Here is a 24,183-nt window from a genome sequence, read left to right on the forward strand (position 1 = left end):
ACTTCCCCTATCAACTTACTTCCCTAATAATGAGTTGCATCACCACCACAAGCACTGCTATTATTATCAATGGGTAAACCTTCAGATTTCTTCCAACCCTTAAGAGAAATTAGGCAAGGAGACCCCCTGTCACCCTATCTCTTCATTATTTGTATGCAAGCTCTTACTAGAAGAATTGACCATGAAATAGACATGGGAAATTGGAAACAATTATAATAAGCCAGTCTGGCCCCAAAATATCCCATCTATTCTTTGCTGGTGATGTTTTTCTTTTTGGTGAAGCTACACCCCACACTGCCTCCTCCATTATACCCACCTTCAATGATCTAGCACATCATTCTAGGAAAAATATTAACTTTAAGAAGTCCAAGATTCTCCTCCAAAAGTGTTCCTCGGGAGAAGGTCCTCCAAATTTCCACCATGTGCAAATTCAAACCCTCTCAAAACTTTGGTAGTATTTAGGTTTTCCCATCATAAATTATCACTCCAAAGCTGCTGACTACAAAACTATCCTTGATAGAATGAAAAATAGACTAAAGGGCTGGAAAACTAAAATGCTACGTATGGCTGGCAGATGCACCCTAGCTCAAGCTGTCCTTAATACCATTCCAGTCCATCAAATGCAAATAAACTATTTGCCTGCTTTAACAAAGAATCATATTGATCGCATCCAAAGAAATTTCATTTGGGGTACTACTCCTGAAAGAAAAAAAGGGTTCACCTTATTAAATGGAAGTCTGCTAGCAAGCCAAAAGACAAGGGAGGGCTGGGGTTAAGCACGTAAAAACATTTCCTTACTATCTAGCCCAATCTGGAGAATGCACAAGAACAAGGAAATCCCTTGGGTAAAAATCTTCAAGAACAAGTACAAAAGGAATACTAACTGCTTCAAGAATAATGATTCTTATATTAGGAAAAGTATTACCAAAGTTGAAACTACTTTTAACAAATGAATTCCACCAAGAAGAATATTAAATTGATGCAATTGAGCTAATGCGACAACATAGATAAAAAAAGCTTTCTTCTCTCTCATCCTATTTTCATGCAAACCCTAATATGTAGATCTCAACCACTGATCATGGCCACCATGGCTGCTGGTCAGCCAACTACGGTGGCTGGCCAGCTTTCAACATCTACCATTCATGATCCACAAATCAATCCTCCCAAATTACAATATGCAAATCTACTAAAACCTGCAACTTTGAACAATCCAACACATACAGTGTTACAACCACTCCCACAAATACCTATGAAACCTATAACTTTTCTTCAAGGAGAACCTTATGTCAAATGGACAGAAGCGGAAATGAAGCAAATGAACATTATTGAAAATCTTCAACATGTTGTGGTGGGGAAATTCTCTTATGGTTGGCCAAATATTGAACAATTGTGCCGGATAATCCCTGCACAATGTGAAATAAAAGGTGAGTGCACGATTGGTTTTTTCAAACCCAGACATGTTCTTATCAGATTAACTTTGATGGAAGATTTTATAAATCTCATATCAAAACCTGCATACTGCATCCAAGACAAGGAAGGATACTCATATCAGATGAGACCATTAACATATGACTCAAAATTCAAGATTGATGAGAAACATCTATGGCAATGGCATGGATTTCATCCCAATCTATTGCCTACATATTTTGTTAAGGAGTCTCTATTTACTCTTGCATCTGCGGTGGGAAGACCTATACATTTGGATATGGCTACTATTAACAAAACTAGACCTAGTTGTGCTAGGGTTAAGGTGGTAGTTGATTTGTTAGCAGATTTACCAAAATCAGTGAGAATGGACATTGAAGATGAGAAAATAGGGGCAATAAGGACTGTAATGGTCCAAATTCACAATGACTATCTTCCTAAGTATTGCAAGGAATGTAAACTACAGGGCCATGATGAGTATGACTGTAGAGTTATAAATCCTGAATTAGCACATTATGGGAATGACACTAAAGGAAATGGAGAGGAAGAATGCAATGCAAAAAGCCAAGCAGATCACAAGAAGAACAATAAGGAGGATAAAGGGCAACAGAACAATGGAGAAACAAATCTTGATAAAGAGTTGGAAAGTGCAGAGCAGAAGCAGAACCATAAGTCCAATAATACTGATAAGCAAACGCAAGCAGGTAGACAGGACAATGGTAAACATAAGGAGAAGGAGAAACAAAACTACAGGGGTTATGATCATCAGTATAACCAGTACAAAAACTCTGCAAGAATGCTATCTAGTGGAAGAGTCCTTGGCAATCCAGGAAACTGGAATCCTATTAAAGACAATAGAGATTTCACAGTAAATGCTAAGAAGGCAGGCCAGAATAAGAAGAATGATAAAGTGGAGACTGTTACTAGTAATAAGTTTGCCACCTTGGTAAGCTTGGAAGAGGAGCAGGAAAACAGTCAGAAGGCACAGCAACAAAGGTGTGATAACACTGACAAGGAAAAGGCAAGAATCAGGGAAACAGTAATAGCACCAAATGCTCATAGACAAACAGAAAATAATATTTCCTTTGCAAAAGACATGGATGAAGAAAAGGAAAATGAAAGTAGGCAGGTTCAAAGCAAGAAACAGAACAAGGATGATGGGGATATCAATTGCAGTCAAAAGAATAGAAAATCAAATACTCAGTTCAGAAAGGACAGTCACAGATCTCAGGGAGAGTGCAAGCAAAAATAAGGATCATGATGGCAAGAAACAGGGTACAGAAGAACAAGAAGTATCTCAAACATCTGAGATACAAGCGAATGCCAATGTAAATGTTGAACTACAGGAGGAACTACCAATGAAACATCAAGTGGACAAAGTGATGCAATTACCTGAAGAGCCACCTGATGGAAGCAATAAGAGAGTTGAGAACAAGGGTGTGGGGGATGCTGCATCCTCTAAACCCAATGTAGAATGGACCCAAAGTAATGATCAGGAAGAAATTAATACACAACGAGAAGGGGGCATAGGGAAGGAAGAGAAGAACAACACTTTTGAAGTTGAAAGTAAAGGAGATACCATAGACTCTACCTCATCAAATGTGCAATCTTTGAAGATTCCAGGGGATAGCAAGTCAGATGATATAGGAGAAGATGATGAAGTGGCCAATACCTGCAATTCAGTAAATATTGAGTTGGATAAGAATGCTGGTGACATATCACCAATACAAGGTGTAAAAGTAAGGAAAGAGGGAAGATATGGCAAGCAAAACAGAGATAAAAGTGTTCCACCTAAAGCAAATGGTGGGGTACTGACAAGGAAAGCGTATGCTAAAGGTAGTGCGCAATGAATAGCTTACTTATATGGAATATAAGGTCTATAAACTCGCAACAGGCCTTTGAAAGAGTAGTTCTTATGCGCAGATAGAAGTAGTTCAATTATATTGCATTGATGGAACCTTTTCAACACTACAGACATATTGACATGTATAAATTATGGCTGGGGATGGGAAAAGCTTGGCATAACATAAACGGAAAAATTTGAGTTTTTGTTCATGAGGATTTCCAGTCAGAAGTTACAAGGAATACTGATCAGCTCCTATCATTAAAGTTAACTCAAATTGACTCCAATGAAGAAAGCATAATTACTATGATTTATTCTAGTACTGAAAGGGAAAATAGAGTCAGTTTATGGGATGACTTATATGGTATATCAGTCAACATGAATGCTCCATGGATGGTGGGAGGTGATTTCAATGTGATTCTAGATGAAGCAGAAAAATATGGGGGTTTGCCAGTATATTTTCCTGAGGTGGAGGATTTTGCTCACTGCTTGAACATCTGTCAATTAGAAGATATGGGTTTCAAAGGAAGTATTTTCACATGGTGGAATGGTAGATCTGATGATGTATGCATTTTTAAGAGGCTGGATAGATGTGTAGGGAATCAGGCATTCCAAGATGCTTTCCCAAACTTTGAACTGGAACACCTAATAAAACAAGGATCTGACCATTCCCCATTGTTATTATACTATAAAACTGATACCAGAGTTATCAAGAAACCTTTCAGGTTTCTGAATTTTTGGATTGAGCATGAAAGTTTTTTGGAGACTATTAAATAAAATTAGGAGGGCTGGTACAGTCATGATCCTTTCTTCAATATTCACAACAAGATGAAGAAAGTTAGTAAAGCTTTGACCAAATGGAGTAAAGACACATATGGGGATATTTTCAAACAAGTTGCCACTTTGTAAGAAGTTATAAAAGTGCATGAGGCTGAGTTTGAACAAAATCCATCACGAAACAACGAGCAAGATTGCAGCGAGTCCAGGCTGAACTAATTAAATTCTATGCCATTGAAGAACAATTCTGGAAGCAAAAGGCAGGATTACAATGGTTCAAAGATGGGGATAGGAATACTAAATTTCTTCATGCTCATGTAAATGGAAAAAGGAAGAAGTTGCAGATCAGGAAGATACAAAATCAATAGGGGATATGGTTAGAGCAAGAGCCTGAAATTATTCAGGAGGCCATAAGATTCTATGGGGATCAATTCACAGAGGAACAAATTCCAAGTGATTTTGCATTACTAGATCATATTCCTAATGTTATTTCACCAGAAGAAAATGAGAGGATTAATGACATGCCTGAAGAACAAGAAGTTAAAGGGGCAGTTTTTGGCTTGAATTCAGATAGTGCAGGGGGACCTGATGGTTTTACTGGGAAATTCTTTCAATCATGTTGGGATATAATTGTAGAAGATATGGTGGGAATGGTGAAAGCATTCATTTATGGACATGAATTGCCCAGGTACATTACATGTGCAAACCTGGTTCTTATTCCAAAAAAGAAGGAGATCATCACATTTTCAGACCTAAGGCCTACAGTCTTAGTAATTTCACTAGTAAGATATTTTCCAGGATCATTCATGAAAGATTGGTTCAATTGCTTCCAAGATTAATATCTCCTCAACAAGCTGACTTTGTAAAAGGTAGGAGTATTGTGGAGAATATCCTTCTAGTACAGGAGATAGTACATGATATGAGACTTAGGGGTAGACCAGTAAATATTGTGATAAGACTAGACATGACAAAGGCATATGATAGGGTCTCATGGTTATTTCTAACCAAGGTGTTAAGGAAAATGGGTTTTGGAGAAGTACTAATTGATATGGTTTACAGAATCATTTCCAATAATTGGTACTCCATTCTAATTAATGGTCAGCCTTATGGTTTTTTCAAATCATCGAGAGGTGTAAAACAAGGGGTTCCCCTATCTCCAACTTTGTTCATACTAGCATCTGAATGTATGTCCAGGGCTTTGAATGATTTACACTCTAAAGAAAGGTTTAGGGGATTTGGTATGCCTAAGTGGAGTCCTTATATTAATCATCTGGTATATGCTAATGATACCATTATTTTCTCATCTACAGAGGAGGACTCACTAAGACTTATAATGGATGCACTTACATCTTATGAAGCAGTAAGTAGACAAAAAATTACTAAAGGAAAGAGTGCAGTTTTTCTTCATCATAATGTGACTCAGGAGGTTGAAGAAAAGGTATTCGACATAACCAGAATACCTAGGGAATAGTTCCCCTTTACTTATCTGGGAGTACCTATTTATTATGGGAGAAGATTGATATCACACTATAAGGAGATAATAGATAAGGTTTTTAACAGACTTAACTCCCCGCAGAAAGCTTTTATCTATTGGGGGAAGGGTTACTCTTATCAAGCATGTATTATAGAGTATGCCTATTCATCTTTTATCTTGCTTGTGACCCCCTCAGGGAGTGTTTGCTCAAATTCACGAATGTTTGCAAAATTCTTTTGGAGTAATTCGGTTGGCAACTCTAGCAAACATTGGGTATCTTGGACTACTCTATGTTACCCTCAGGATGAAGGAGGTTTAGGTTTCAGACGTCTTTAAGATGTTTCTAAGGCACTCTTCTCTAAATCGTGGTGGAATTTCAAGACTAAACAATCATTATGGTGGATGTATATGAGTAACAAATACCTAAAGAAGGATCATGCACTGATTGTACAGTGGAAAAGAGGAACTTATATTTGGAAGAAAATGCTCCAATGCAGAGATGTAGGGGAAAATGAAATTTGGTGGCAAGTGAAACAAGGTGATTCTTACTTCTGGCTAGATAATTGGACAGGATTAGAGGCACTATGTCAAATACTACCTCCTGGTTTCAATATGGATAGAACAATGGTATTAATCAAAGAATTGAAGAGTGATGAAGGATGGGATGAAGAAAGGTTGAGAGAGATCTTGCCTGGTACTATTGTAGAACATATTGTGCATAGTATAAGGCCTCTTACAGATACTGAACATGATAAGCCTTTTTGGAAGCCAGATACTAGAAGGAAATTTTCTGTGAAGACTACCTTTCAACTAATCAAGCAGAGGGGGGAACAAAGTATGCTTTACAGAAAATTCTGGATTAAAGGTTTGCCCGTGAAGATTTCTTTCTTCATCTGGAAACTGTGGCAAGCCAAGGTGCCATTGGATGATGTGGTGAGGAAATGGGGTATTCAATTTCCATCTAGATGTTATTGTTGTGAAGACCCAAAGGTGGAGAATATCTCACATGTTTTCTTACTCTCTCCTACTGCTCAATATATATGGAAGTGTTTTTGCAGGCCAATGGGCATAAACATACAAAACTTACAATTGAGCTAAGTAATTAATCAGTGGTGGGATACTCCAGTAAACAGTCATGTAAAGTATATCTTTCAGGCAATACCTTCAATTATTGTCTGGGAACTTTGGAAAAGGAGAAATGCAATTAAACATGGGGGAAAAATGTCTAAGGTGAAAGTTATGTATCAAAATATACATATTATTGTCATGTTTATGAAAGTAAGAAGGGGAAATTTTAAGTATGCCTCTTACAATTGGAATACACTGGTACAATCATTGCAAAGGTACAGTCCTAGAACAAAGGTAATCCAGATGAATTGGAGACCACCAGAAATGGGATGGATCAAATGCAATACAGATGGTACAGCTAGAGGTAATCCTGGAAGAGGTTCTTGGGGGGTTTTGTGTAAGGAATGAGAATGGGGACCTGATTGCTGCAAAGGCTAAAGAGTTAACCAATTCTGGATGCACTAATACACAGGCCGAGGCTACAACTATTTTACATGCTATAAGATATGTAGAGGAGAAACAATTTCAGCAACTGATTTTAGAAATGATTCTTTACTGATGATGAACTGCATTCTTAATCTGGGAAGTACCTTGGCTAATTATTAATGAGGTGGAAGAGATTTGGAAGAGAATGAGCAATATGGCAATCAGAATTACCCATATCCTAAGAGAAGGAAACCAGGTGGCGATCATCTTGCCAATTTAGCTCTAGATGAGGGAGAAGCAAATATTGATTCTTTTCAGGAATTGGGATGCAAAGGAAGCAGGCTGATTAATAGTTATAAACTGAATCTGCCTTATTTGAGATTAAGATCATGCAGGAGATAGATGGATGCGAGAAAGGAGGGAAGAACATTATTGTTTTTCATGTTCAAATGCCCTTAGGGCAGGAGAACAAGGAAAACAAGTTTTTAACTAATCTTGTTTAACTTTTTGTAGCACAACAAAGATAAACTAAGCAGGAGGTGTTTCCCAACAATTGCCAGGAATCTACTGAAGATCACTATCTTACTGATGTATTGTAGAGTCATTCATGAAGGCTTTAAGAGAGACACCTTCACTTGGTTTAACTCAATAAAAGTGATTCAATGTGTGGTATTAGCATCTTATGATGCTTATTTTCTTGAATCACCAATATTGAGCTATCATATGAAGGCTTTTTCGGATACAGGGTCAAAACAGTGCAACATTTTGTTCCTAAATTTCTACAAACATCAGCACAAAGGAAACAAGCAGCTAATGAGGGAGTATCAACTATGGACAACATCTAGCTCACAACATCAAACACAAAAGCAAAACATAAGCAGAATTATAGCTAAACAACACCAGCTCAAATGGAATCACAATTGTTACAATGGCAGAGGCATATATGGTTTGCACCGGAAAACATATGTATTTGGGATTATAGTGAGTAGAAGGGTGATTGAGAAATCTGCTACTCAAAAACCTTTCTATTTCAGTATAAGCTCAAATCATGTGCGTTTATTCAACAAAACATGCCACAGATCAAGAAAGGGAAAACAACAACAAAGAGAATGAATGATGATGGAAACTACATACTGCAAGGAAATCAACGACTAAGAATGATGCATCTTCGATTCAGGACGAAAACTGCAAATTATAGCTACAAATGGAGCAGCAACATACTAGATCTTAAGCAAAAAGGTCACCAAATCAACGGAGGAAAGCAGAGGAACGGAAGACAAATCAAGATTCCAAGAAAACCTTCGATCAATAAAAAATGATGACAAATCCAGAGCGATCTTGGTCGGTGAAGCTCAATATTTGAAGAAGAGGGATCGTCACCTGAACTTCACTTCCCTATTTCATTTGTACTCTAAACCTTTCTTTCCTTTTGCTGCTTTACTTTAGTTTTTGTTGGACTTATTTCCATTGAGATATTATTAATAAAATAAACCAGTGGGGACACTTCACTGGTCATGCTTTTAAAAAAAAATTGATGCAAAAAACAAAAAACTTTTAACAAATGAATTACTTGGCCCATAGGAAATGGAAACACTATCAGCTTATGGGAAGATAGATGGATATCATCAAATAATACACTTAGGGAATTGATTCACAGACCTCTTAACAAGGAAGAAACCACCTCACTGTCAATACCATTATGAAAGAAAATTTTTGGAGTTTCGAGAACATCCCCTTCGACCTAACCCAAGACATTCTCCAAAAAATACACAACACCTACATTCCCTTCAATGATACAACACAAGACTCTCCATGTTGGCACATCTCACCTGATGGATACTTTCACACAAGGGACGCATACCATTTATCAGAACTCTATAGGAAAAAAACCTTCACCCACCTCACTTCAATCACAGCTGGATCTGGAAACTCCAATGCCTCCATAAGCTAAAATATTTCCTCTGGTTACTAGTACAACACAAGTTACCAACTGCAGCCCTTTTGCCCCACCGAAATATCATTCCTTCAGATCAGTGTAAGCATTACAACTCTCCGGAAACTTACTACAATATATTCATTCAATGCCCAAAAAACACTCAGGTCAGACAATTTTTCAATATTTCTACTCCAAACATTGACAACTTCATAGAATGGATTAAAACCAAGTGCACCTCTGATGTCACTATCAAACCTCAACACCAGAAAATTCCCCTATTTGCGCCCATACCTTTTACATTATGACATATTTGTTACTCGGAATAATAACCTCTCCAACCATCAAAATAAATGCACTGATGTCAAAAATATTATCATCCATACCCTTGAATTCATTCATATTGCTGCCTCAAACTTTAAGACTAATCCAAATCCATACACCAACACCTAATGGGAAAAATCACCCATTCACTTCTTTGAATTAAACACTGTTGGCTCTTACAAAAGTAAGGAGCACATTGGTGGAGCAGGAGGACTGATTTGTGCCTCCTCAAGAAATTGGAAAGAAGGTTTTGCAAAGAGAATAATTGCTCACTCAGCACTCCTTGTAGAATTGCAAGCTCTATTCAATGGCCTGGAATTAGCATTTACAAAGAATCTTTTCCCACTTATTGTGGAAATGGATTCCCAGGTACTAGTAGACCACTTCACTAGCGATAAAACAATATATGCTCACACAAATTTATTACCTGATTGTAGCTTCCTGCTAGCAACAATGGAGAAACCTCTGGTACAGCAAAGGAGCCGTGAAGCAAACAAAACTGCAGACAAGCTTGCAAAGTATGGGAATTCTCAACATGTCCAAGTGATAGAAGATGCAGAAACAATATTTTTTAATGTTCTTCCCAATTTTATCATTTCTCTGTTACATTTAGACCCGTAAAACAATGATTTAGGGATAGCACCATTAAGGTCTTCCCCAACTTGTAATGACTTTTGAGATAATCCGCCAAGGGTTCTCTCAGTTTATGTTCCTTCTTTCCTTTACTTTCAAATTCTGTGCTTTCAACAACTAATAAAGAATATTTTGTAAAAGATACATTATTGAGTAAATGTTTTTATACCATCAATGCCTAATTTAATCTGTAATAAGAGAGATTAAGATTGATGAAAGACCCAACAATTTTGTCTTCTCATGTTGTTGAAAGACCCAACAACTTTGTCTTCTCAGATTGTTTTTTATTTTTTTTATTTTTTTTTAATTTCTATCAATTTCAGTACAAATTGCAGAGTAATTACTACTCCCTCCGTCGCAATTTAAGTGTTTTACTTTTCTTTTTGGTCTATCCCAAAAAGAGCGCTTATATTTAGTAAGTTGACAAGTCAAACATCCTACATGGAAAGTTTAAACCACAAGATTCAAGGGACGACGTTTTAGTACATTACACACATATTTAATTTAGGACCACAAAATTTAAAAGTCTCCTTTTTATTCCTTAAACTTTGTGCCCACAAATTAAGACACCTAATTGGAATGAAGGTAGACTATTTTGTTTTTGTTGTTCATGGCTTGAATTTTATGAATCCTAATTATGTCATATTTCCTAGTAGTTTTGAGAAACTCATTATCCTTGTAGGTTTGGGAAACATATTTCCTTGTAGGTTTGGGAAACACTTGGGAAATATATATAGGAGTTGTATTGGAGATTCTTTGTACTATTTTTCTCATTCACACTGAATAACTCTCTGCTTCCTCCTCGAGGATGTAGGCTTGGCGAACCTCGTGAAAATTTTATTTTATTTCTTCTTATCTTTTTAATTTATGTGTAATATGGTGCTAGCTAGCCAACGATATTATGTAATAATTGGTATTAGAGTTATGGTTAGTATTTTTTTTACCCATAACCTAGGGTTAAGATGTCTTATCATCTTTGCCAAAGTATGAAGTAGACAAATCTGACGGGGTGTCGAGTTCTACTTTATGAAAGATTAGGATGAGATATTTCACAGGTGTTACAAAGGGTTATGAAAGGCTATTTATGATGATTTTCTCTGAGAGATGAAAGTGTCAGAGAAGTAAACACAAGGAGAGGTCTTTGAGTGCAATCTTCATGAGCGTTACAGATAGTGTTCTTCGTGAGATTGCGCAGAAACTTCTACATCAAAGGCATGGATGAGCTGGAAGATCTGTATTCTACGAAATTGCTAAGAAATCACCTCTATCTGAAAAAGAGATTGTACAATGTCACCGACCCAAAATTTCCCTAAGCTGTGATGACAGCTACTCCCCAACCGGGTAAGTCAACATTTTCCAATTTTAATCGATTTCTGTTAATAACAAGCATAAAGTAAGCATTCAAAACAGTTATAAATCATAAAGATGGCATCTCAAATAATCAAAAGTGCGGAAATGATAAATACAATCCAAAAACAAGTGATTTGAGTCAGAGTGTCTAAGAGTAAAATAAATACAAGTCTGAAAAATTGTCTGAAATATAAGGATAGAAGAGCAAAGGTGCAAATGTACCCCTCAACTTTGTGATTTAGAGCAGATATAACCCTCGTTACAAAAGTGATATATATATATATATATATATACCCCTGCCATTACATAATGGTGCAAATATACCCCTGCCATTACATAATGGTGCAAATATACCCCTGCCGTTACAAAATGGTGCAAATATACCCTTTTCGGTGACGGAATTTAAAAAAAATCATTTAGCTTATTTTTTAATTAAAAAAATGTAACGTGACTTTTAAAAAAATTTTACCCATTTTTTTTAGTAGACATACTTTTCTAAAGCCACATAGTAATTTTTTTTTCTGGAGGGTCGGGTCTGATTCGTTTTAAAAAAATAAGTCTACCCATTTTTTAAAATGAATCAGACCCCATGCACCAGGAAAAAAAAATTACTATGTGGCTTTAGAAAAGTATGGCTACTAAAAAAAATGGGTAGACTTTTTTTTTTTAAAGTCACATTACATTTTTTTTAATTAAAAAATAACCCAAACGATTTTTTTTTTAATCCCGTCAGCCAAAGGGTATATTTGCACTATTTTGTAACGGCAAGGGTATATATACACTACTTTTGTAACGAGGGGTATATCTGCTCTAAATCGCAATGTTGAGGGGTATATTTTCACTTTTGCCCAAGATAGGATGATAACGATAAAGGGAGTCTAGTGTTACAGATCAGCCAACTAGCTAATTCTAGAATCTCCAAATCAACAGCTACTAGACACGGTCACGGTCTCTACTAGTACTCGAATCAAGATCTGTGCAAAAGAGTGCATCAAGTTTAGCATGAGTACGAAGGAATAACGTGTACCCAATAAGTATCATCAACCGGCCCCAATAAGATAGTGATGAGGTTTGGTCTTTAAAATAGGTACTTTACATTCCGATAAGTTATGATCTGAACAGATACACAGAATGTCAACTATAGAATAAATCCAGTCAAACAATGTCATAAAAGTGTACGAAATCAAAGATATAAGGATGATATGCACAAATTCAGCCTATTTGGCATAAATAAATTCAGAAGTCATCATATATACATGATATGCACATACAAGAGTCATGATGAAAGGTATGCACGTAAAATCTTTACCACAATTGTTTCATCCGGTGCCTTCAACATTCTTCGTACACCTGGACCTGTTGTGTCGGCGGCAACTCATGAGGGAAAATCGAGTTGTCCATACGCTAGCATGGAACAAGATCTCATCATGCTAATAATCATCTCAAGCTTCCCTTCGGGCCATAATTTGATCACTCCACCCAGAACCAAATTCCATCAAGTCATAATCGCATAAACCATCACAGAATATAGGAATGAATGACATGAATCTCATACACACATGCACAACATAAAAACAGTTCATGAATTGAATCTATGCAACCCAACTCTCATAAAGTTCACGAGATATCTGGAGTGATGTTCTAGCATGCAACTTGGTACTACAACTATAAAGCATGGTCAACAGTTCAATTGACAAATCAAATATCATGAAAGATTACACATAATGACTAAAATACTCCGACATGAACGTACCTGCACAAAATGCTCGTCACATCGCGTATACGGTACCTTTTTTACCCTTAACTCTACATTAATCACTTAATTGGGAAAATATTCTCTTATCAAAGTCAAATCTTAACTTACCTTGGAACGAAGCTTCACAACTTCTCAACGGGTCTTTCCTCACCTCAAGCCTCTGAACGCTGCAAATCTAATTAAAAGTGTACTCTAGAGTATTAGATGAATCCAATAACACTCAAATTGACATAAAAGAGTCTGGTCAAAAGTCAACAAAATGTCAAACCAGAGCCCTTATGATATACATGATAGTGATGTTGTACACTAAGTATTTATATCGTGTCTATTAGTGTATATAACACATACATTTTCATAGATATATACTGATATATGTATGTTTGAAAAATACATATATACGATATACAAGAGATACAATGTTATAAGTGAATATACATGGTTATAAAAGTGGATTTATACTGATATACAACTGGTATACTGACTAGAGATATACACTCTTGAAGCTTCAGGTGAATTTTACTCTTGAAGCTTCAGGTGAATTTTACTTGAAACTAATACGTTCACCTCTAAAATGCTCCAAATCATCCAACCCAATTTTGATATCGAAGCTTCAGCATTTCTTTAATGGAGTTTCTATTTTTTCCCCCAAATTTTAATTGATCTAGTAGTTCTCCAAAATGCGATTCCTTGACATCGGCTTTTTTAGAAAACATCAAGCAAATTCTATGAAAAATTTACGCATTAAATGCAGCGCGGTGCACAAATTTAACCGAATGTAGCTTCATAAAAATTGTGAAAAACTCAAAAGATTATAGCGAGTGGAACATAGGGATACTGATATACTTCTAGTGATTAATGAAAGAAAAAGTTAATTAACAGAGAATAAAAAAAAGAACGACTTTGAGGCGTGAAAAATCGACTGTTCGTAAAGAGTTATCGCTCATATACTGACTTGGGGAAACACAAATGATTCTCTTCAGGATACAACAAAGCCAAAATATACTTGCAGATTTTTCTATATTACTTCGTTGGGAATTCTTGTTTATATAGGCAACCATCAGCCCCTTTCAAAAGAGGCACCTTATCAAATCATATCCTTTCAGAAAAGACACCTTATTTCGTGAACAGACACATCTGTTTATTCACATTTTAATTTAAAACTAAAATTCAAATAAACTAATTTTCTGTGACAGAAATAAAAATATGATATTTAATTTAGGATCTGGCCCGCGCCCAAGCCCCAAGTCCAAGTCTTTGATAGTTAATATATTATGTATTTACTTACACGCTTTAGGAGTGTGGAAGAATCTGTACTTTATCAAAGTACATAAAGTGACAAGGACTTTTAAGGCCCACAAATAACTCTTCCACCACCAATGTGGGAGAGTACTTATATTCCCAATTTGATATAGCCAACTATCTTAACAATCCCCCATTAGTTTGGTATATTGTTCTATATCACTTGCGCATAATGAAAAGTATCTTAGATAGATATGAACTTTCCATTAGTGTAAGTACTTTAAAATTTTGATGAAGTTACTGGTATCTTAAAAGATTTGAACCACAACTCCATATGTCAAAATAAAAAATACCACGCACGCAAAGGTTATCCAGTAGATTAGAAAATCCAGTGTTCGCTTTAGCACGTTTACGGCCATGTGCTCATCCTGATTTCATGAATATTGACAAAATCAACCATTTTAAATCTTGCTAGAAGCAGCACTACTTCAATATTCATATGGGTGGAATTTAGCTACTATGTCCCTGTTACTCCAGACAATTACTAATTCCATTATGATTAAGTCAACCTCTTCTTGTAACAATTTGCACCTTGAAGTTTATCTTTATGCCCCTGTTATGACAGACATTTAACAACTCGTTAACTCCTCACATATACTACAGCTATAGTTCCATTTGCTACTAATTCTGTTATATAAGCATGTCTCAAGCTTATATGTCTCCATTTCCCATTATACATTTTATTATGAGCAACATACATGGCAGTCTCACTGTCACAAAACATGGAAATGGCTGGCATAGGTTATGGCCACAACTTTATATCGAGTAACATATTCCTCAGCCATTTCGCTTCTTTTCCAGCAGCTGCTAACACAATGAATTCGGATTTCATAGTAGAATGGGAAATACACGTTTGCTTCTTGGATGCCAAACTAATGGCTCCACCGCCCAAAGTAAATATCCATCCTGTCGTGGATTTATTATCATTAACACTTGTAATCCAACTTGCATCAGAATATCCTTCTAATACAGTAGGAAAACCATTATAGCAAATGCCTAGGTGCCTTGTATATTTTAAATATCCAAGTACTCTACTTATTGCTTTCCAATGATCATTACTTGGATTACTGGTAAACCTTGAAAGTTTACATACGGCAAATGCTATATCGGGTCTTGTACAATGCATTGCATACATCATACTACCTATCGCACTCGTATATTCTAGTTGTGTGTAACGGCCCGCCTGGTCGTTATTGGACCTTCCACAGCTCGTGTATGGAAACCCAGTGCATCGTTATAAGATTAGTCCCGGGGGAGTTTGTAGTGTAATATTTAATCATAAGTGAATTAGATGAGAGTTAAAAAGATGTGGGCCCTGGGGTGGGTTTCTTCGCCGTAGCAGGTAATCAACCGCTATAGCAGACACGCAATCTGCTGCAGCGGTGTATGCTGACCAGAACCCGCGTTTAATGACCTTATTTTGGGATTTAACCCTTCTTCTAAGCCGTCATTAGGGTATTTCCAGAGTAAATCACTTGATGACTAGGGAAAGGTGGCTCTCTAAACATCCTTTGCGTTATTTCCGACTCCAAGACGGGATGGTGGATATTCCATGAACGTTCGTGAAAGTTGCTCAACAACGAGGTAGGTTATGGTTTACTTAATTTAGACTTTTATTAGTGAATCGAATATATGTTATAGAATTGATGGGAGAAAGCATGATTAGGTCTTCGGACACGGAGTTCGGATGGATAGTGTGTTGGGTAAGATGAATGCTGGTTTCTGTAGGCATCGTGCCATTAAGTAAATAAGCGAAACAAGATGCGCAATTGATATGCCTAAAAAGGAATAAAAGTAGTAGTTGTGGTCTGTTATTAATCCAGTTAGAGGGTGGGTATGTGCAATTACCGAGTTGGCCATAATAGAGTCTTGTTGTACCATGGGTGGGGGCGACCTGTTCCTAAATTGTAGGCGTCCCTATCAAGTATTCATGTTGTCATTATTCTATGTAATGAGCATGCGGGAATCGTCAGTATTTACTTCCTTGTGGATTTCAGAGTGATTCCTTATTCGTATTATTAATGAGTCGAGTCTGAGTCTGGGTATGGCTATTGCATGACGACGTGTATTCTTACTGTATACATCTTTGCAGAGTATCCCCATTACTAAGAGGGTTGTTTCTTAAGTCTTGTTGTGACTCGTGATAGGGTGACTCATATTCTTGATACTAATAAATTGATTCGTGAGTCCTGAAGTGACTTGTGGCATGTTGACTATTGTTCATTGATATTGATTTTGATCGTTCACATTCCTTATTGATTGTGGAACGAAAATACATTGTGATGAGAAAGATAATATAAATATGAAAAGGAACATTTGACGGGGGTGAGGATATGGCCTAGTTATGGGCTCGTGTTCCGAGGTTAGTTCCGAAGCGAGTAGTACATGGACACCATGGGTCCCCTATACGTCATGACTAATGGGTCAAACATTATCATTTAGCATGTGTGTACAGATACAATACTAACATTGATTGTATTATACTTGTGTATTCATATTTGTGTCAATGGCAGAGCTGATCCCGATTGGATGGCATATAGTTATGGTTCATTCTGGTAAGTTACAATTGATTTCCTCATGATTGTGAAAATGAGGCTTTTAAAATTAACCTCAGAATCCGATGAAAAATAAAGGAAGGTAGGTTGAGTTGACCCCGTTAGCATGGCTAAGTGTTTGGGAAGTGTATGAATTTGCTATCATTGACCATATTGATTTACTGTTCTTACTTGATACTTGATAGGTGGTTTGAGTGTGGTGTCCATTACGGGTTAGGTATTCAAATGAGTCTAATCATTAAATTCCAAGTGTATTAGAGTAAGGGGAATAAGATAAGAACTAGTGGTCCCACTGACTGTCGATGGGTAGGGAGTTGATATGGTGTAATTGGCTTAGGAGTCCTTCTTGAAGATGATCATTATTGACTGTTGGTCTTTACTTCCTAATGTTGCTTGATGTGGTAATGAGTTATGAATATGTTAAGTCAAAACAGTTTAATTATGAGTAGGATATAAAGAGGTGTTACGACTGTACTCACCTGTCTATTCTGTTTGATTTTATATTGTGTTACGTGAACTAATCTTAGTCGACCTATGATGCTTACCAGTACGTGTGGTGTACTGATACTAATCTTGCTACATCATTTTTGGGTGTAGATGTGTTTCAGGTTTGCTTGAAAGTTTTAACTAGTTGAAGTGGCGGATATCTTCCTACAGCTTCTGTACATCTCATTCTGAAGGCGGAAGCTGTGTCTTTTTATTTTGTTATCTCTCTGTAATTTAAAAGCTCTTGTACTGGTCTAAACTAGATCTTTGGGAAAGTTGAATTGTTCTAGCTAATTAAAGGATGTTTTCGTAAGGTTTATTTTATTTACTATTGTTGGTTGTATTTGTCTTCAAAACAGCTTTACGAAAGAGGTTGGTTGGTAAGGGTTCGCCTAGTAGGAGATAATCAGGTAGGTGCCCTCACGATCCATAATTTGGGTCGTAGTAGTTGGTATCAGAGCCCTAGGTTACCAGTCTCACGAGTATAAAAGCAATGTCTAGTAGAGTCTCGTGGAGTGGTACGATGACGTCCGTACCCATCCACGGGAGGCTATTGGGCATCTAGGAAACTCCCTTTCTCTCTTTCTTTCTCATCGTGCTATCTCAGTCAGTTTCACCTCTAAGTTGAATCCAATTGGTATCTGGATGATCCCAATTGGTATCTCGACGAGTCCAATTGGTATCTGGTTGATTCTAATAGGTATACGCGGTGCCTTCCTATCCGTGATCTGTGAAGTATGTAAATGTGTTATAGTTGTTTAAAAGGAGTTCCCTGTTTGTAATATCCTGTTGGGCAAAAAAAAAAACGCTCACTGTCCCAGATGCTTCGCTGCAGCGGTTCATTCACCGCCATAGCGGGTTTGCCGTAGATGGACTTAGTCTACTACAACGGACCTTTACGATTTTAGATTTCTCGTAGACAATACACCGCTGCAGTGGTCAAAAATTCCAGTGACCAGATTTCCCTGTTTCTAATTTTCTCAGCCTATTCAATTCATCCAAAACTCAAAGAAAACCCAAAAATTTCCTAACACAACAAATTTATAGAGGCACTTAGCCCAACGAGGGCAAGGGCCATTCAGTACCAAACATCGTTATCCAAATATCAATGCAGAAAAATAAAAGAAATTGTGTGAAACATCTAACCAAAATGAAATAAACCATTGTCTTTAAACAAAATCCCTACAATAGCAAGGGATACCATGCTGAATTGGGGTGGTGGGGGGAGGGGGGGGGGGGGGAAGGGAGAACACTAGGCCACTTCTCTGCCGGTTGCCCCGTCACCTCCAGTTCTGGAACTGCTGGAGTCATCACTGCCGAGCCCTGACCCGCCCAGGAAGGAGAACCGTTGGGCATCACGCTTGGTCACCTTAGGCAGCTTCCCCTTTGGGTTCAAGGTCTTTAGGATGCCCTTCCACATCTTCGCAAATAATTTATTCCCGAGCTCACCTCTTCTTCTTCTCCTTGTCCAGATCCTCTCGGAGCTCCATATGGCCCTGGGCCAGAGAACCATACACATCCTTCAAGGTGTCCACAGGCTCCTTTATCTTGGTCTGCGTCTCCATGTACCCTTTCATCCTATCTTGGGTGAAATAGCCAGCATCAGCACCAGTAGCGACACTAGATGAACCGACATCCATAGAAGGTCATCGGAACCCCTCCACCCTACTCCTTATGGCCTCCAACTCAACCGCCATCTGCTCCAATTGGCCCTGGGCCTGCGAAGGGCCAGTGTCATCTCCTTCTCCCTCCTGATCCTCACTCTCCTCGTCATCCGAATCTATCTTCCTCTTTTTGCTACGAGTCCGCTAACCCTTTACCCTCAATGGGTCAAACTCAACATTGCACTCCACTATCCGGTCCACAGGATCTGTAAGCACATTTACCTACCGGTATAAGTGCATAATAAGAGAGGGAAACATCAGACTTGGGCCAACCTTAACCATGAAACTCCTCCACTCCTCGATCACCTTCTTACCTATATTTACGGGCATGCCATCCATGATGCAAGCAATCACAAGGGCCTGGGAGTAGGTTACATCAGTAGTGCTACTCGAAGGGCCGGAAAACTAGGTTCAGCCACCTTCGAGCATCGGGGGTGAAGTAGGTACTCTTGATCCCCGTCTGGCTAACAACCCAAGTGACCTTAATCCTCTTATTCTCCTTTACCAGCATATTCACCAACCAAGGGCCATTACCATCGTGGTCCCTAGCAAGCATCTCATCATCGGGAAGATTGCGCAGCCCATAAACTGCATTGATCACCTCCGCCTTGACCTTCACCTGAATGCCCCGAATTGTGATCTCCAGGTCGGGAGAGGTCTAGTCAACAGTGGGGAGCATGGCATAAAGCTCCCTGACCCAGTTGGCATTGCAATTGTTGGGGTCCTTAACCAACCTGTTCCACCCAATCTCTTGTAAACAGTTGTAGAATTTCGAGGCAAGCTCATCCACCCGGTCCATAATAAAACCCCTCTCGTGCAACAACCCTTTACTCTATCAAGCCCATATAGCGCCTTCGGCATTGGGGGCTGATGAACGGGGCATAAATCGGGGCTGCTTGTTGTTATTGTTCGGCTATGACTTAGTAAGACTGAGTACCTATAAAAAGAGTCCGCGTTAGTTCAATGTTGCACCAAATTCAGCGAGCTATAAGACATGTACAACCCAATTAAGGACCAACAAAACTCAACCTAGGTTGGGGAAATGTCAGTGAATAGATTCTGCTTGAGCAGCCTTCACTGCAGCGGTCGTATACCCGCTGTAGCGAGGCTGCGCCTGCAAAGAGGGTCTCGCTGCAGCAGACCTGTCTTCCCCAGTGAGAAAAACCTCTATTCATAAAAAATGGTGGCCCAGAATTTTGGCCAAATTTCAACATAGATCGGGTAATATGTTAACATGCATGTTGTTTACACCCCATGAAACATATTTTTAACAACAAATAGCCCGAAAATTCATGCATTATCAAAAAATACTTCTACTAAATGAATCCACTACCCCAACAAGGTTCTATCCCCATATTCAAGCAGTTCTTAAGTAATCAGTGATGCTAAGACCTTCTAAACGTCGAAATAACATGCCATAATTTGAAATCTCCCTTCCCCAAGGAATCAAAAACCTTTGTTCCAAAATTCCCACATTTTAACATTACCCAGCAACTTTAGCATGGAGATTTTTGTAATAATGGGGTCTAACAATCTAATAGAGAAGTAGAGGAGAGTACATACCTTAAGTAGGCAAAGGATTGCAAGATTTTGCTCCAGAAAATTTACCCTTGCTGTTTTCCCCAATTTTTCTGCCTTTTTCCTCTGTGTTTGGAAGTGTAGGAGTTGAATGTAGTGGGTGGGGAGTTTAAAAAGGGAAGAGGGGGAATATTAGGAGTCTAAGGGAGTGAATGAGAGAAAGAAAAATCATTGGGAGTGGAGAGATTTTCGGTAAAAGGGGAGGTATGAAGTAGGAAGGTGAAATATCACCTCCCCCATTTTTTATTCTGCCTGGGTAGTTTTGCTAGAGCAGTCCTCTATTCGCTTCAGCCGTACCACGGTAGCGGGGAACCAAACCGCTATAGCGGCCTGCGATTTTGTTCAGTCACCGAGTCGCGACAACGGCTCGTGGTTCCACCTATCCAGCCACAGGGATCTTAATCACGTATGAGTTCTAGATCTCCGATTGTTCTGATTTTGCGGACTACAATTTTTCGAGTCCGGAGCTTTGTTCCTCATTAGTACTGTTGTTCTAACGACGCGTGTTTCATATGGCCGAGTTATTGATACTCAGGGGCAAGTAAACTTGAGTAAGAATTTAAAACCTGCGATGTGGCATGGGATGCGTAATTTTATAATGTCCCTATAATATAACCTCGTGACCCAAATCCGCCTGACGCCATTTGAGAACGAACGGTTGTTTAATTGGTATCTAATGTAATGACCCACCTGGTCGTTATTAGACCTTCCACAACCCGTGTATGGAAACCCAGTGCGTCATCATAAGATTAGTGCTCGGGGGAGTTTGTAGTGTAATATTTAATCATAAGTGAGTTAGATGAGAGTTAAAAAGCTGTGGGCCCTGGGGTGAGTTTCTTCGCCGTAGCGGGTGATCAACCGCTTTAGCGGTCCCGCTGTAGCGGACACGTTATCTACTACAGTGGCGCATGCGGATCATAACCCGTATTTAATGACCTTATTTTGGGATTTAACCTCTTTTATCCTCAAACCCCTCTTCTAAGCCGTCACTAGGGTATTTCCAGAGTAAAGCTGTCACGACCCAACTAGAGGGCCATGACGGGCACCCGGAGCTAACACACCGAGCACCTCTAAACATATATCTCATAATTACTGGGTGGACCATAAAGATAGCTCACTGATATCATAATCTGTAAAGGTTCATACTTCACAAAATAACGGCACAACTTTACATCATCGTCAACAACTATGCCTATCGTCACAAGTTGACAAGGCTACTATACTATTACACAACAATATGCACTAATAAGGCTATGAAACGTCTAACTGTATACACATGTCTACGAGCCTCTACATAGAATACAAGTGACCATAAGAACTAATACCAATAGACTGCAGCTCCGAAGCAAATGGAGCACTCCTGAGATTTTGCTGATGAAGCTCCTATGGGTCAGGTCCGTCTACCTGTGGGCATGAACGCAGCGTCCACAAGAAAGGACGTCAGTACGAATAATGTACTTAGTATGTAAGGCATGAATAGTAATATGATAAAAGCACGAAGAATAACGTAAGATAAAAGAATCGTTTATACCTCATGATACCCTTTAAGACATTCATCATGCTTACTTAACCTTTTTCTAGATAAAACATTTCATATATCCACATGCATAGCTATACAATATCGGTACCCGACTATAATAAGACTTGATAATATCTGTACCAGGCTCTTTCGGGACTCGGTCATATTTGTACCTGGTCCTTTTGGGACTCGATCATATCTGTACCCGGCCCTTTCGGGACTCGATCATATCTGTACCTGGTCCTTTTGGGACTCGGTCATTTCTGTACCAGGCCCTTTCGGGACTCGATCATATCTATACCCGACCCTTTCGGGACTCGGTGTCACACATGACTATATATAAGAGTACATAAATAAAAGCACACCATCATCATCATTATCATTATCACCATATCTTTCCTTAGAGGATCAACTATCATAAGGTGAGATCAATAGTGTCATGAGAGTATCAAGAACGATGAACTTGGATAGCATTGCAAATGGAATTGTCATCATCACTATATCTCACCTCGAAGAAACAAGTATTATGAGATGAGATCGACAACAATGGATAAAATCAAGGAAATCATGAAATAAACTCAATAATCTCATAATAGCATCAAATCCGTAAGCTTTGGAATCTCCAAAAATGGAATCATCATCATCATCGTTATCATCATGGAACATACTTATCTTTAGCATCATAAGAAACTCTAAGAATCATGAACTTCTAAATTTTGGGAATAAGGATATTATGGAAAACATGTATGGGTTCATAAGACAAGAATCACGCCTTTAGAAAGAAAGAGACAGCCTTAACATACCTTTTTGGTCTCCTACTACTTAACTCTTATCCTTCCAAGCTCGTAAACCTACATTCAAGAGAATTCATACTACTGCTAGGTTTATCGTCATATGCTTATCTTAAGTCTTCAAATTAAACCCCTTTAGAATCTGCCAAAATTCAGACAGCATCTCCCCTGTTTATATACCTAGCTCGAAATCATAATACCAACAACCAACACAAAGAACAACAATACTAACACCACCAACATCATCATCAATACCAAAATATTCCATAAAACATCCCACATGATGTTTATCAACATACAATAACAATATACACTTCCTTTCTTCCCAATCAAGGAGCATAATCTCATCAACACACCAACAACATTAGATACCATCTATATACATGAAAATTAGCCCGACAACACAGTTACAACATGCTTAAAATAGTCCATAAACTCAACAACTACAGCACAACACTTTATGACCTTTCCTCCATAACTATTTTTACTTTTAAGACTTGCTAGACCTTCAAATAAACTCAACATAAGGTATAGGATGAAGAACATACCTTATAATTGAAGAAATTTAGCCATACAAACTTTCTTCAAGACCAAACTCACCACAACATCAAGTAGAAACAAGAACAATCCCTTTTCATGAACTAATTTGGTGTAATCTTGTTGAATTCTTAATTTAAGGGGTTATAAGTGTTTAAGGGAAGTGTATGGATGTGTCTAGAACTCAACAGAAGTGTAAATGATGAAAAAAGGGGAATAATAGGGTATTTATACCCCTTGAGAGTTGGTTCCACCGAATTTCCAAGTGGGGCCCGCAGGGAGCCATTTGGCAGCCTGGAGGCTTATCTTGAAATGCCCATAACTCCCTACTCTTATTTCGTTTTGATGAACAGTTTGTTGCGTTGGAAACTAGACTCAACGAACTTCATTTTAGGCTTTTGAAACACCTCAAAAATCTTGATCTACTAGGAGATATACTTCTCTAAAGTTGACCCAGAATTTCTGTCCATAATTCTGCCAAATTTTCTCAATTTTCGACAAACTTAATTTCTTCTATTTTCTTGGTCCTGGAATCTTCCAAAACTCTCCATACATGATATTTATCATTAATAATACTTGATAATGGTCATGTCCTTTGGTTTCAAGGTTGTCCTTTCCTGTTACGACTTACAAGATCGTAATTCATCCTTTACTTCATTGCAACGTACTTCTCATGGCTTGTACCTTTCAAAACTTCAAGGGACGTCTCCGATACTCCATTAATATTATGAAATACATGTAATAC

The 24,183-nt window shown here is 38.1% G+C and overlaps 1 long non-coding RNA gene across 1 annotated transcript; it reads right to left on the reverse strand.

Moving 5' to 3' along the window:
- Positions 1-1,182: 1,182 nt before the first annotated feature.
- LOC132037335 (uncharacterized) lies at positions 1,183-8,521 on the reverse strand. Its single transcript, XR_009409840.1, has 4 exons — positions 8,313-8,521; positions 8,148-8,239; positions 3,017-3,097; positions 1,183-1,403 (listed from the first exon to the last, which is right to left on the reverse strand). It is a non-coding gene; the product is annotated as an uncharacterized LOC132037335 (long non-coding RNA).
- Between the last annotated feature and the right edge of the window lie 15,662 nt (positions 8,522-24,183).

This window comes from Lycium ferocissimum, chromosome 11, assembly GCF_029784015.1.
Source record: "Lycium ferocissimum isolate CSIRO_LF1 chromosome 11, AGI_CSIRO_Lferr_CH_V1, whole genome shotgun sequence".
In the NCBI taxonomy this organism is placed as follows: Eukaryota; Viridiplantae; Streptophyta; class Magnoliopsida; order Solanales; family Solanaceae; genus Lycium; species Lycium ferocissimum.